This window comes from Talpa occidentalis, unplaced genomic scaffold, assembly GCF_014898055.3.
Source record: "Talpa occidentalis isolate TD23 unplaced genomic scaffold, MPIMG_talOcc4v2.1 talOcc4.12, whole genome shotgun sequence".
Classification (NCBI taxonomy): Eukaryota; Metazoa; Chordata; class Mammalia; order Eulipotyphla; family Talpidae; genus Talpa; species Talpa occidentalis.
Genome location: NW_023601212.1, coordinates 17,145,848 through 17,159,094, shown reverse-complemented (window position 1 = coordinate 17,159,094; position 13,247 = coordinate 17,145,848). Strand labels below are relative to the sequence as shown.

At 36.2% G+C, this 13,247-nt stretch overlaps 1 protein-coding gene across 4 annotated transcripts in view; it reads left to right on the top strand.

Annotated features, from left to right (window-relative positions):
• SIK3 (SIK family kinase 3) overlaps positions 1 to 13,247 on the top strand; it is a 214,899-nt gene that overhangs the window by 44,310 nt on the left and 157,342 nt on the right. Inside the window, exon 1 of one of the 4 annotated variants that reach the window (XM_054693124.1) lies at positions 1,917 to 1,936. The exons of the other annotated variants lie outside the window; for them this stretch is intronic. The gene's annotated coding sequence lies outside the window, so the exon portion shown is untranslated. Of the gene's footprint in view, positions 1 to 1,916; positions 1,937 to 13,247 lie in introns of those variants that run through there. 4 annotated transcript variants of the gene reach the window in all.

Genomic DNA, 13,247 nt, shown 5'->3' with positions numbered 1-13,247 from the left:
TTTTTGAAGAATATATTCTAAAGGATATAGAAATCGAGAGGAAACAGTTTTCCCCTCAAGAAGCTTCTTAGTTGAGTGATAGAATGGGGACATAGACACATAAGTTAAAGAGAACCTTTACTAGATCATATTTTGCTGCTTTATTTCACATGGCTTTGTTCCTCTCAGTGTTGCGTCAGGCTGGTCAGAATGACCCTTGAATAGCTTGTATGTGCTCTGTTTCCACATAGGCTATTGTGTGGAACAGAGAGGTTGTATCTTCTAAAAGACAGATGGATAGGAAGATGCCCACTGCACTTACCCCTGATGAATGGTGGGGCTTTCTCTCATTGTCTAGTTGAGTCTCTGTCATTGTCACAGAGAACATGAGACTGGGAGCCAGGAGACCCTAGTTCATGTCCTAACTCTGCCACAGGATCTGTGACCTTGGCCAAATCACTTAACACATTTGAACTTGAGTTTCCTCATATAAAAAAAAGTTTAGAGTGGATGATTGCCTAGCTTTGAAATTTGGAATCCATCAATTGAATTCATATGTTTTCGCACAGTGCAATGCTTTTAGACCTGGTGGCTGTAGCAAACTTTAAGAAATAGACCTAAAATAATAGACTACTTAGTTAATAAATTTTGGAGAAGGGTAACCTACTATTATCGTGACTTACAGTGTGACTAAGAAATCTGTTACACAGCCTGTCAGAGGTGTTGTGGGTCTCAGGACTGTCCTTTTTATTACAAAAAAAAAGTATTTCCCTTACTTGTTTGAGAATTAGAACAAATTCTATACAGGATTAGTAACTGAGAATCCCAGTTGTAGCTTCACGCCAGTGCCTTTAGTGAAAGCCACATTTTTGTGATGTTCTAGCAGAATATTAAAATGGATTATGGATTACACACAGCTCCAGGCTTTGCTCTTTATAGGTCAGAGGGGGAAACCAATAGAACAATTACTGTTCACTGTTGTCATGGATTGGGCCTCTTTAGGTTCTTTATGGAGCTAAAGTGAAACTCTCTGGAACAGTTCCACTAGAGTGGCTTTCCTGGGGGCTTATGAGGCTTACATTCTGAAACTGATACTCTTGTAGTACAAGAATAACCACAAACTGATGTGGAATTAGGAGGCCATAGAGGGGCGATGCCATATGTAGCTCTCATTCTCGAAAGTCCCTTGGCTGGTGAACAGAGATTTTTCCCGTCAGTAAGCAGATATTTGGTTATAGATTGACAGATCCTCTCTAAACAACTTTAGAATAGAAAACTCTGCTTCTGTTTTATGCTTTGGAGGCCCAGAAGAACAGTGAATGTACAGAATGAGCTTGAGTGAGTTAAACATACATGTATTATCTATTAACTCCTGTTACCAGTCGTCTTCGCTCATGTTTGTTTAATTCGAAAAGATTCTTATGACTGTTTTGCAGACATACTGTCATTTATTAGCTCCAATATTGAATAACCTGACTGATTTGCCTTGTTTAGATAAATACTTAGATTGGACCCTAAAGCCTTAAGAGTTCTTTTCTTTCTTGCAGTACAAAATGTGGGGTAAAGACATCTACCTTTAAAGTCACTAGGCTAGGTGCCTTTTGATGCTAAAGAGGGAAACACTATTTCCTGGCAGACTAACTGTGTTTTTTTTTTTTTTTTTTTATCATCAGAAATCATAAGTCAGCAGTTTACTTTTGTTTAGTAGTATAGTATGTCTTGGCTTGTCTGAATGAGTCATAATTAAAATAGAGTCACTAGGACTCATCTTGTTTAAACAGGACTTATAGGATGGGGATTCTATACCTTGCCATGCATAGAATTGGAATGCTACAGGTTTGATGTGATCACTGAGTTTGGTTTTTTAAACACTCCTTTGAAAGAATTTTAATAGGTTTATCACCTACCAGAAGAAGTCTAGAAAGTGGAAAAACAACAACAACAACAAAACAGAAAGGTAAGTTAAAATAATGGTTAGTTAGAGTTGAAATCTGAAAATTCTTTTCATATACTTGAGTTTATTATGTTAAAGTGAAATGATTAGTTTTCAGGGGAAGAGATTCAAGGAATAGTACAATTTTAAAGACAGTTTTGGCATTCCTTTGTTCATTGATAAAAACCTTTGTCAGGAACAGTAACTCAAATCATGGGCTTCTGATTCATGTTGATAATTGACATGGCTAAGGTTTATTGTGGCCATTTGACATAAATTTTTTTTTTTTTTTTAGTTAGAATTGCACTGTGCAAGTAACCTTCAAGTTAGTAAATATGAATTGAGAACTTAATGTGGAAAAAAAAAGAGGAACTTAAGGTGCCAGGTACTACATTAAATGCTGAAGATACAAAGGTGAATAAAACATTATTTATACTGTGTTGTGTTCCACAGAGGATTTTTAGTAGCCAACAGGAAGCAAATATAATAATACTCTAAAATAAAACTGAAGTTCAGAACCAGGGAAAATAGGAATTAGATTTGGAGGCCAAGATATGGTTGAATATGACATATGCCCCATGGCTGAGAAGCACAGTTTTATGTTCATCCTATTAGTGACATACAGAAGCTAAGCTGCGTTATGTTCAAGCTGCGTTTAGGCCTGCTTAGTTTGTTGAGCATGACTGTGAAGTGGTCAGGCATTTTGGGGGCACTCCCATGAAAATATCATCTGGACTTGGTTTGGTATGTGGTCGTGCATTTGCTGTTTAGCTCTATGAGTTGAATATCAAATGGATTTCAGCATTTTAAACAATTTTATTTAAACCTCATTGTTTGGGGGATCACTGTAAGTACCCAGACTGAGGAGATGAGGACTGAACTTTGTTTTAATATGGTTTTTGATCTTTGTTTACATGACAAATATGACTTAATGAGGTGGGGGAAGGAGAAAAAGTGAGTCGCAGTTTAGAAATTAATTTGCTCCGTTTCTCTTGTGTTTTTATTTTTTTGGGGAGATCATTAAATTTTCCCTTTCCTTGGTTTCTAGAGTTTTTTCATGGAGGGCAGGGCATGGTTTTTGATGAATTAAAAACTACTATGTTCCTTCAATTTCATAGAGGGAAACTTGGATCAAGTAAATAATTTGCAATTTCGATATAGAGGCTGTTTTGGGTACTCTTGTGGGTATATCTTGGTTTTAAAGGAGAAGAAAGATGTACTGTTCTAAGGGAATATATAAACACAACTTTATGACAGTAGCTTTGGATTTTATTGGTTCAACAAATATTGTTGCACAATTCATAATCTTCTATAGTAGCTAATGAGATACGAAAGTATATAATTACACCGACAGTTATTTTCCTTATAGAACTTGGCGACTACTAAGTAAAGATTTTTTTTTTACATATCTTAATTAGCTTAGTTATGTACCATCATTGGATGAATCTAATGTTTTCCTTCTGTTGCACTCCACAATTGTAGTTGAATAAGAAAAGATATTATTTTAAAAGATGGCTTGATCTTACAGAATTTTAGCCAGTTGACTTCCCTGTAAGAATGGTTACTCATATTTAGATGAAATCCAACTCAGGAAGACATGGCAATGAGACAATTACAGAAAACATTCTGAAGTCAGTATGGAGGAAAGCCTCTTAGAAGGTGAAATATGTTACAGTTGTTTTAAAGTCCATCCTCATGTTTTTATTCCTCCTTGTGTGGGTTCACTGTCCAAAGGTTCTGAGTTGTGGCACTGATACTTGGCCAAGGGCCTGTGTTGTATCACAAGTGCCCCTGATGCAGGTACTGACTTAATCAGATATGTGTAGATGTGTGACTAGACGCTACTTCAGCTTTCCTTTTTACATTGTAAGTGGTGTTTGCTAGACTATTTCACCTTTTAGCAAGTAGACTCTAAAGAATGCAGGTGGGAAGACACATGTCTGCAGGTAGATTTCACTTTTAGGAAAGTAGGGCTAATTATTGAGAGCCCCGTGGGTTTAGTGGAGAAAAGAGCTTCGATGGATGGGCAGTATCTACAGTGGGCCAGAATGGGGAACTGCAGCCTTGTGCTCCTCCCACCCATTGCTCCTGGTGTCCCTTATTAGCAGTTGGACATGTTCTCTGGTCACGACAGTCCACAGGCACAAGATAACAATTTGAATAGGCAGCTGGGAGAAATAAAGAGGACAGAGGTACATAGGACAAAAGGGGGCCGGTAAAGGGAAAATCACATGGAGAATACAGAAAGGAGAATGGCAAATTGGAAGGAAAAAGATTGAAAAGACATTGAAAAAATTGAAAAGACATTGAAAAAAAGAGTAAGGATAATAGGCTCTACCAGGTCTCCTTTTCTGATTAGGAAAAGAAAATATATATGTGAAATTCTTGGTCTGATTTAGGGAAGGACATTAGAAGTTAATTCAGTTGTATTGTTATCAGACTATAGACTTCAAATTTTGTTGTTCTCAATGTAGAAAACAAAGTATGATACTCATGGTATTCCTTAAGTTGGCTTATTTGCTACTGAAGATAAAACAAAATAGGGGATACTTTTAGAGTAATCTGTGATCTTGGAGAAGTCTTTCTGAAAAATGATTCTTAACCTATAAGATATAGCCTCTCTTCTCATGTAGGATCATGTACCACTTTCCCAGATATTCTAGAATCAAAGTTTCCCATGAGTTTGTTAGAATAGTGTTTAAATGTATATGTAAACATATCTAAATATGTATTTTATATATTATATATAATTTTATTATTTTGTTTTAGAAATCTGTCACTTCCCATGTTTATGCAATGATTCTTTTCCATCTAGAATATATTTGAAGTCTAAATATATTTTAAAAAAATAGTAAAATTAGTTTATGTAAGAAACCTGAGAACTCTTAAAATACCCGTGTGCCTTGTGAATTCCTGAAGAGATGAAGGCGGGTGGAGCAGGCATCTTTTCCTCTATAAGTTGACCATCATACAGTTTGAGAAAAGCTGGTATATACAATTGTGTTCCCTACAAGCTTGGATTTCTATGTAATCCTCCGATTTGCTTTGCATAGCCCCTTCCTCTTTAAGCACTCCTCCCCTTGGGCCCCCCTCACTTCCCCGGAATTCTCTTTTCTCTCACTTTGATTTGTGTGTTTCACTTGGAGGGAATAGTCATACTAGTTTATGGTATGATTATAGGTTTTTTATTTATTTGAATCTTCAGTTTTCTTGATCATCTGACTCCTAATTTTGCGTACATTTTCAGGTTTATTCACTACTATCCTGTGACGGTTTTTTTACTTGAGTTCAATTTCTTTTCTATTCCACAATTATATTCTGTGCTTGGCATGTTCTCCTCTACCGTTACATTAAGGTCTGACTCCAGCACAATCCAGCACAATCACCCCAGCTCCCAGCTTCACTATTAGCTGTTAGAGAGCACAGTTCTAATGCTGATTGTTTCCCAGGCGCTAGACACTGCTGTACATGATTACTTGATGAATATTTACTACAATCCTACGGCTAAATCATTTTATAGATGAGGAATCTAAAGCTCTGAAAGGTAGAGCAACTTACTCAAAATCATATATTGCGAGTGAAGGTGCCAGAATTTGCACCTAAGCAATCTTGTGCTCTTAATCACTACCCACCGCTTCCTGGAGTAGGCGCTTAGTGAGTATTTGAGGTCTGGCTAGGCCTTGGAAAGAGGCCCATCAGCTGTAGCTCAAGGTTGTAAGGAACTTTCCTTTTCACTTTTTCAAAGCTGACATTTAACTCTCCATATAATAAGCTTAAATGATTAAGAACGATGGGAGTTCAGTTGGGCAGTGAGCCTGGTAGAGAAGAGTGTGGGAGAAGCAGGATGTTGTGTGTAGCCAGAGGCTCTTTGCAGAGTGTGGAAATGCTGCTTTCTCTGCTGGGGGAGGAGTGAGTGATAAGTCCAGGTTTTGAAGTTCAAAGATGTGGATGGGACTTCAGTTTCCTTACTTACTAGCAGTTTGGGCAAGTTTCTCAACTACCCTCTGCTGAAAACCTTTATTTTCTCTTAAAAGAACAGTAGCTTTGAAGTATTCACTTCTTTGTGATGATTAAATCAATCACAGAAAGTACTTAGCATAGGGCCTAGGACATATTAAGTGCTCAACAGATGTTACTTATAGTACAGCAGGTTTTATTTAATGTAAAATTAGCTGCTTATCTTTAAAAAAATAAACCAATTATGTGCCCCTTAAACTTGAGCCTTCAGGTTTTACTTAGTTAAGTTTTAAAATAGTTTGTAATATTTTTCTTCCACTGCACATTGTCTTCTAATTTGGGGGAAGATGGTAATCTAGAATTCAGGTTCTTTGTTGATGGCAAATAAGAGCACTAGATTAGGAGCTCAGAGTACTAGGTCCCAACGTTTTTCTTATTCTGTCACACTTTCTCTAGTTTAGGTTGGCTTGTTACTTAGCTGGTGGCACTATGTAAAATCTCATTTTTGTTTGCCTTTTGTAATATTTTGAAATAATTACAAAGTTGCTTTATATTTTTAAAAATATTTTAAAATAAGATTGGTCTGAATTAAATTACTGAGCATAGAAAACAGTTTCGGTTTGTGACAAGAGTGATAATTCTAGTGCACATAGTACCATGTCTGCACTGACGACATTGTGCATGAGCAGCAAGCCTGTCATAAGTTTAGTTAATTGTAGAGTCTGTTCTGATTATTTTCTCATTGCTGCGTTTTATTTTTGGTGTTTGTATAATAAAGACAGTGGATGTCTTTGTATTTATCAAATAAGGTTTATTAATAATGCTTTTCTTTCCCTCCCTCCCTCTTTTCCTTTTCTTTTAACTTGCACCCTTAGTAGAGTCCTACCTTCCTGTACTGACAATTGCTGTAGTCTCAATGTAGAGCTTGCAGACGGTTCTGATCTGAGAGCACCTTCATGAATGTGGGGTCCTTCGAAGATTCTGAGCTTTGATTCATCTATAGAGAAAAATACCAGACTATTAAAGAGGAGTGGTGCATCTTGGCCAATAAAGATTCTTGAAGTTATTCTAGACTAGAGGCGGGTGTGCTGATTTGGCGATACATTATTAAGGTTGGTATTCTGTGAAATTACTTTTGAGTGTTTCTTTGAGCAGGTTCAGATGAGGCTGAGAAAATAGGAAGATGGTGCTTGGAAGGGAAGAAGGTTGTTCTCAGGCCAAGATAGGTCAATAATCTCATAAGAATCATCTCCAGACAGAATGATTCTGCTTTTAAAAATACTTCTGGTGTGTAAATTCTCATATCTGGTGTAAATTATTCTGGCTAAGAAAAAGAAGACAAAACAGATCTCTGCCCCAGAACACACAACAAAAAAAGGGAGGTGATATAAAACTTTTCAGAACTTCATAAGTAGTATGATTTCTCCATGTAATTAGCATTGGAAAAGCTTTGTGAAAGCAGAGGAAGGCATTTAGCATAGGAGTTAACTTGTAACTTGTATCTTGGCAGAGGAACCACTGGCTCTGCAGTGTTTCTGGGTTTTTATTTATTTATTTTTTGTGCATCTATTTTTTTTTTCCTTCGACTTGATTGTGATCTCTTTTACAATTTCTGCCCTGGAAGATGTCTCCTTATCTAGGGCAATTACCCTACTTACACAGGAGGCAAATTCAAAGCCGGGAATTGTTTTGTTTAACCAGAACTTCCATTTACAGCTTGTCCTAAGCTGAGTCAGTGAGGTTTGTTTAACCCAGCTTATTAGGTCTTGATCCTTGTGGCAATTTGGTTACATTTCTTTTTCATCATATTCATATTTGTTGGGTAATGCTGATCAAAGGTGTCAAATCCACATCCTTCCTCCAACATGGTCTTCTACCGATTGGTACCATGAGGCCTTTAGTATACTTTCTCACTCTGAGTACACCAGCCATTCCTTATAGCCTCCTTAAATTGCTTCTTTGCTCTTGGGACGCTTTCTCAGCTTATTCTAGTCCAGGTGATCATTCTCTCCTTTGAACTCAGCCTAATTGTCTCTGAGTCATGTGGTAATTAATCTTATTTTTCTTTGTGATATCTCTTGTAGTTGACTTTTATTGTTAATGTAAGCTGCTTGAGGACAAGGGCTGTTAATATAAGCTGTATCATCCACTGTCCATTTTACACTAACTCTTGATCTTTCCCTGAATTTACCTTGGGAACTTTTCTTGCATCTCAAATGGTAAAGAGATCCTTTACAAGTTGCCTAAAGGATCCATAAGAACCCAGAATCTTTTAGCCTCCAGGACACAGCCTTGGTAAGAGCAGATTTCCCCTCTATAAGAGACACAACCAAGATTCTGGGTAAAGACAGGCCCCACAGTCTTTCTAAATTAATACTTACCTTGAGTAGTCTTTTTTTTGTTTGGAGAGAAAATACGTATCCTTTACTTAAGCTTAATTTCCACCACCAAGTATTTTAAAGATGGAAACAAATGATGTACAGTACTTAGGTCTGGGGGCAGGTAAACAAGCAAACATTTGAACTAAGGTCTTGCATGACTGGTTAATATTGTGTAAAACACATTCTAATTTTGCTGCCCTCACTCTGTAACTTTACAAATGAATAGCCTGAGTGATGTTACTCTGAGTTTTCTTTAAAAGGAATCAGCATTTTTTTATTCAATACGCCAACTTTCATTATATTTTATGTTTTCATCACCCTGTTGGAAGGTCTAACTATTTTGCCAAAGAATCATTTATTTTCCACACTGGCTTCGTGACTTGTAATAGTACTGCGAGAACTAATGATAAGTTAGTACAAGTTGCCTGTGATGGAATAACGACAATAATTACGTCCATTTTTGTTTGAGGAAAAACGTCTAAAGTTCTACTTTAAAGGAGCATTTCTCAGCTTTTGGGAGGATATATTTAGATCTTTCTTTTTTTTCCTCTAACAAATTGTGGGGAAAATACAAACCTTGAATTATTTCTTAAAATACTTCCTCTAATGATTACAACCTTACATCGCAAGGTTTCTTTCTTCAGCAGCTCCCACTCTTGACAGTCAGAATGCTGCCTCTTCCTTCACTAGAGCCTTGGTGGGCCTTCCACGGCCTGTACCGAGCCTACGAGCCTGTGCGTTGTCTCCACGGCATCCATATTTCCACATTTTCTTTTGTTATAGTTATTTTTTTTTCTTTTGCAACATAGCTCCATACCATGATTCTCAAGTCTCAGGAAAATGTGAGTTATCTATTCTGTATGATATTGTAAGAAATGGTTTATTACTTACATTATTAACTTTTTTATTTCCTGTTTCTATCTTGTCCAAAAAGAATGGCTCTTAGATTTTAGGGACGTGCAGATATATGTGCAGATATATGAGCTGCCCCAGAAGGGACAGGTTTGCTGAGAGAGGCCTGCATGGTTTCAGGCGGGCAGCCTTGACAGGTCACTGGCAGGCAGAAGGCTGCTGCCCTGTAGAGAGAGAGAGTTGGTGAGAAGAGGCACCTGCATAGTCACAGGTGGTCAGTGGGATTGCTGCCTTTATTTTCCCCTTTTTAGTTTGCATTTTCCATTATGTTTCTTTTCTCTCACTGAAAATGATTCTCTTCTTGAACATCATGCCCTCCTCTTACTAGGATTCTCTGGTTGTACATACAGAGGAAAAGGATTTGTTGACTTTTTTCCCAAAACATTTTTTGTAATGATTTTTGCTTTTGAAAACGAGTTCACTTGGGGGCATCCACTTTTGAGCGTGGATGAACTGGCACTGTTATTTGTATTAGATAGTTTAAAAATTGAGGGTAGGCTCACTTCTCATTGTGTCTGGAGTTCTTTGACCTCATTTGAGATTTCGCAAATGAATTTTTTTTCTGGAGCCACAATAAGTGTGAAACTGATAAAAGTGAAATTTTTAGTTTATCAACTTTATATGCTTATCAAATTTCTGAGAAAGTCATGTTTGATGAATTCTAGGGAGCTCTAGGTTGTTTTTATGTTTTGTTTTGGTTGCACAGCATCAAAAACATCCCAGCTTACACAGAAAATTTTTGTAAATGTTAAACAATTTTAAAAACACCTTGCCTAGCAACAACAAATAAAGCCCACTAACATTATTGAGCACTTAATCACTAAAATCTTTATAAGAGTCTTGTATGTATTATTTACACAACAACTCTCAAAAATAGGCATGTGCTCATAATTATCTCTGTCTTACAAATGAAGAATTATGGCAAAGTAAGTTAAAGTAACCAATACAAAATTTACAAAGCTAGGCTCAAATCTGCTGCCCTTTAACCTATGCTGTATTTGGTTTGCTCTGAAAACATTTCAGTTAATCTGATTTAGAAATTTTAAAATGGAGTAGCAGGAAATTCTAATTTCCAAGTAGAATCACGAAAATTCCTTAATTCACGCTTGTTCAGCTTGGAGTGATTGAATAAGTTTCTCAGCTCATTTAAATAAATCTTCAGTGTGTGGTAGAAAATATTATTGTCATTATAAAAACATTTATTGTTTCTCTTTGTCTTTTGTTCACTCAAAAATTTAAACAGTTATTTAAAATATTAGGATGCACCAGCTGGCGTCATAATTGAGAGATACTAAGGGAATTTCTTGGTAACCAAAAGTCAAAAAAAATAAAGTTTTTTTTGAGGGGGATGAGTTTTATTTGCACTATTTGTAATATAACTTATTTTTCAATAACCAACAAATTTCACTAAGACAAGGGAGACGCTGGAACTCATATGATTACAAAAAGCTTTGTGAAGTCTGAAATTTAAAACCTTGACTTAATAAAATCGATCATTTGAATCATGCTGGCACCCTAAAGCTCATGCTTGTCCATGGAGCATGCCCTGCTTACTCAAGCTACTTTCAGATAATCGCTTTTTGAGAGTCACTACTTCTGCACCATTTCCTGCCATTGTTTTCTTAGCACCAGTCCTGATCTCATTATGTTTTGACCAATGTGTTTGAGAACATACTTCTACTTAAATTTTCCTCCTCCTACTGTGCATATTGTTTTACAAATAAATCTTTCTTATCTTCACTGATAAAAGTTAAGATTTCCAACATTCATGCCCTTGCCTGGTTAGTGTAAAGATTTCTCATAACTTTAACCCTTTCATTATTCAAATATTGTAGATGTTTTTCTCTGTTCTTTGTTTTCAAGTAATGGTGCTAATTATATAAATGTAAGTAGCAGTGTATTCATCAAATAACTTGTTTACAGTGTTAGTAGTATAGGATTTAATAAGCTTTTCCTCCAGAGTGCACACTAGTTCTTCAGGTTTGTGTAATAAGTTACTTTGAACAATGCTGTGGTATTTTTATAGATATAAGCTTTGTTTGCATACTCCTCCCTCCCCACCCCTATAACCTGAGGCTTTCTCTTAATTTTTATGCTTATTCTTTTTTCTTTCCAAAATAATATCACTTAACAGGGTTCATAAATCTATTTTGTAAAATTTAGCCTCATTAAACATGTCAGGGAGATGAAATGTTTTTTTCTTTGCCATAAAAGGCGACTTCGGTGACAAAGAGCTATTTACCTTATTGATTTATGAGATTCTGTTATTTCATATACTGTTATCAGTGTGCTTGATAGTAGTTGAAGAATTTGTTGGTGTTGGTTACTAATATTAATTGTTAATTTGCCTTGAACCAGATCAGTCTTGTTAGATCCATTATCAGTTTTTTCCATAAATCTCAGAATTTTAATCATATTTTGATAGACTTCATTGAAAATGATGATTTTATTTTACCACTAACACAGAAGTGATTAAACATACATTGAAAGCTTATGATAATGCCACCATAAAATTAAAGTAGGGCAAGAAGAAGCCAAACCTTCACTTACTTTGTGTCCACTTATTTTGTACTCAAGGTAAATACCCCCAGACCAGTGAGCCCCAACCCGAACTTATTCTGTGGCGGTCATGTTATGATCATGCTGAGTCATCATTGGGCATGTGCTGTGCTCACACCTCGTGGCGCGCAGCCCATGTGCATGCTGGTGCCATTTTACCTGAGGAAGAAGTAGAAGAAATACCAGTGCACAGACGCCATCTTTCTAATCAAGCACACAGAAATATAAAGACATACTTAAGGGTAAAAAGAATTCCTAAACTCAGCAGTTAAAAACAAAGAAACCCTAAATAATCCAAATAGAAAATGGTAAAAGCCACAAAAGAGAAATTTACAGATGACACATAAGCTTGATGTTCAACATCCTTAGCCATTTGGGAATTCCAGTGAGAGATCTCAAGAAAGTTTAACTTAAAGAGAGGAAAAAATAATACCTGAACATTATTAAATTTAGTAAATGCAAAAAGGAAGACTAAAAAAGAGAACAAAAAAAACACAAGTGACCTCACTACCTGTATATAACTTCCACTAACATTTTGTTGCATTTTTTTATACTTTTTTCTTTTGTATACTGTGCATTTAAATTTTACACAGTTCCCTGGGTTATCTTCTTTCCAACAAATAATACTATGAATATTTTTCCATTCATTTAAAATTACTCATGAATATACTTTTTAAATGGCTTGTAATATCCATGGAGGTTCTAAAATTTAACCATTCAATTTGCTGCCATTATAAATAAGCTTATGATGAGCATTTTGTATATAAACTATGCTCGGGATTTTTGATTCCTTTCTTAGAATAGATTCTTAGGTGTGGAATGACTGTATCATTGGGTGTGGGCATCTTGGAGGCCTTTGGAAACTGCATGGCCAAATACAAAATGCATTAGAGAAATGCTGTTTCAGTAAGTTCCCTCATATGCCTCTCTTTCTTTCAAAAATTGAAAACATTTTTTTTTTAATTGCGGTAACTCCTGCTCTTTTTTAATTTCTATTTTCTCTAGGTTTCCAGACATTTCATCTTGACTTTACTCCTCAGCGCTGTCTTCTCAGTCTTCTCACATTGTTTCTCCTTACATATTTAGGTTTTTAAGGTCTTGTTCTTAGTCTCTTCTCTATTATGCCCTTTCTGTGCTAACCAGAATCAGGCCTGTGTCTTCAACTATAGCCTACTCGCTAACGACTCCTAAATTCCATATGTCCTCAGAGTTTTGGGGCCCAGTCTCTAACTATGTATCAGCCATTTTTACCTTATGCAACATACACTATATCACAAACTTCCCTCGGTCATTTCAAATTGAACTCAGTATTTATCTCACTAAAACAACCCTCTGTCTCCTCCAGTAGCAGAAGCTAGAAGTCAGAGAGTTAGCCTGGATTACCCCTTGAACCTTGCCTGCTGCTTCTTGTCAATCACTAAGTTTTAAGATTTCTAATTCCAAAATAGTTCTCTAATTTGTTACCTCCCCTTCATTCTCTTTTCACTACCCTAATTTAGACACTCATATTTTTTGTACCAGTGCAG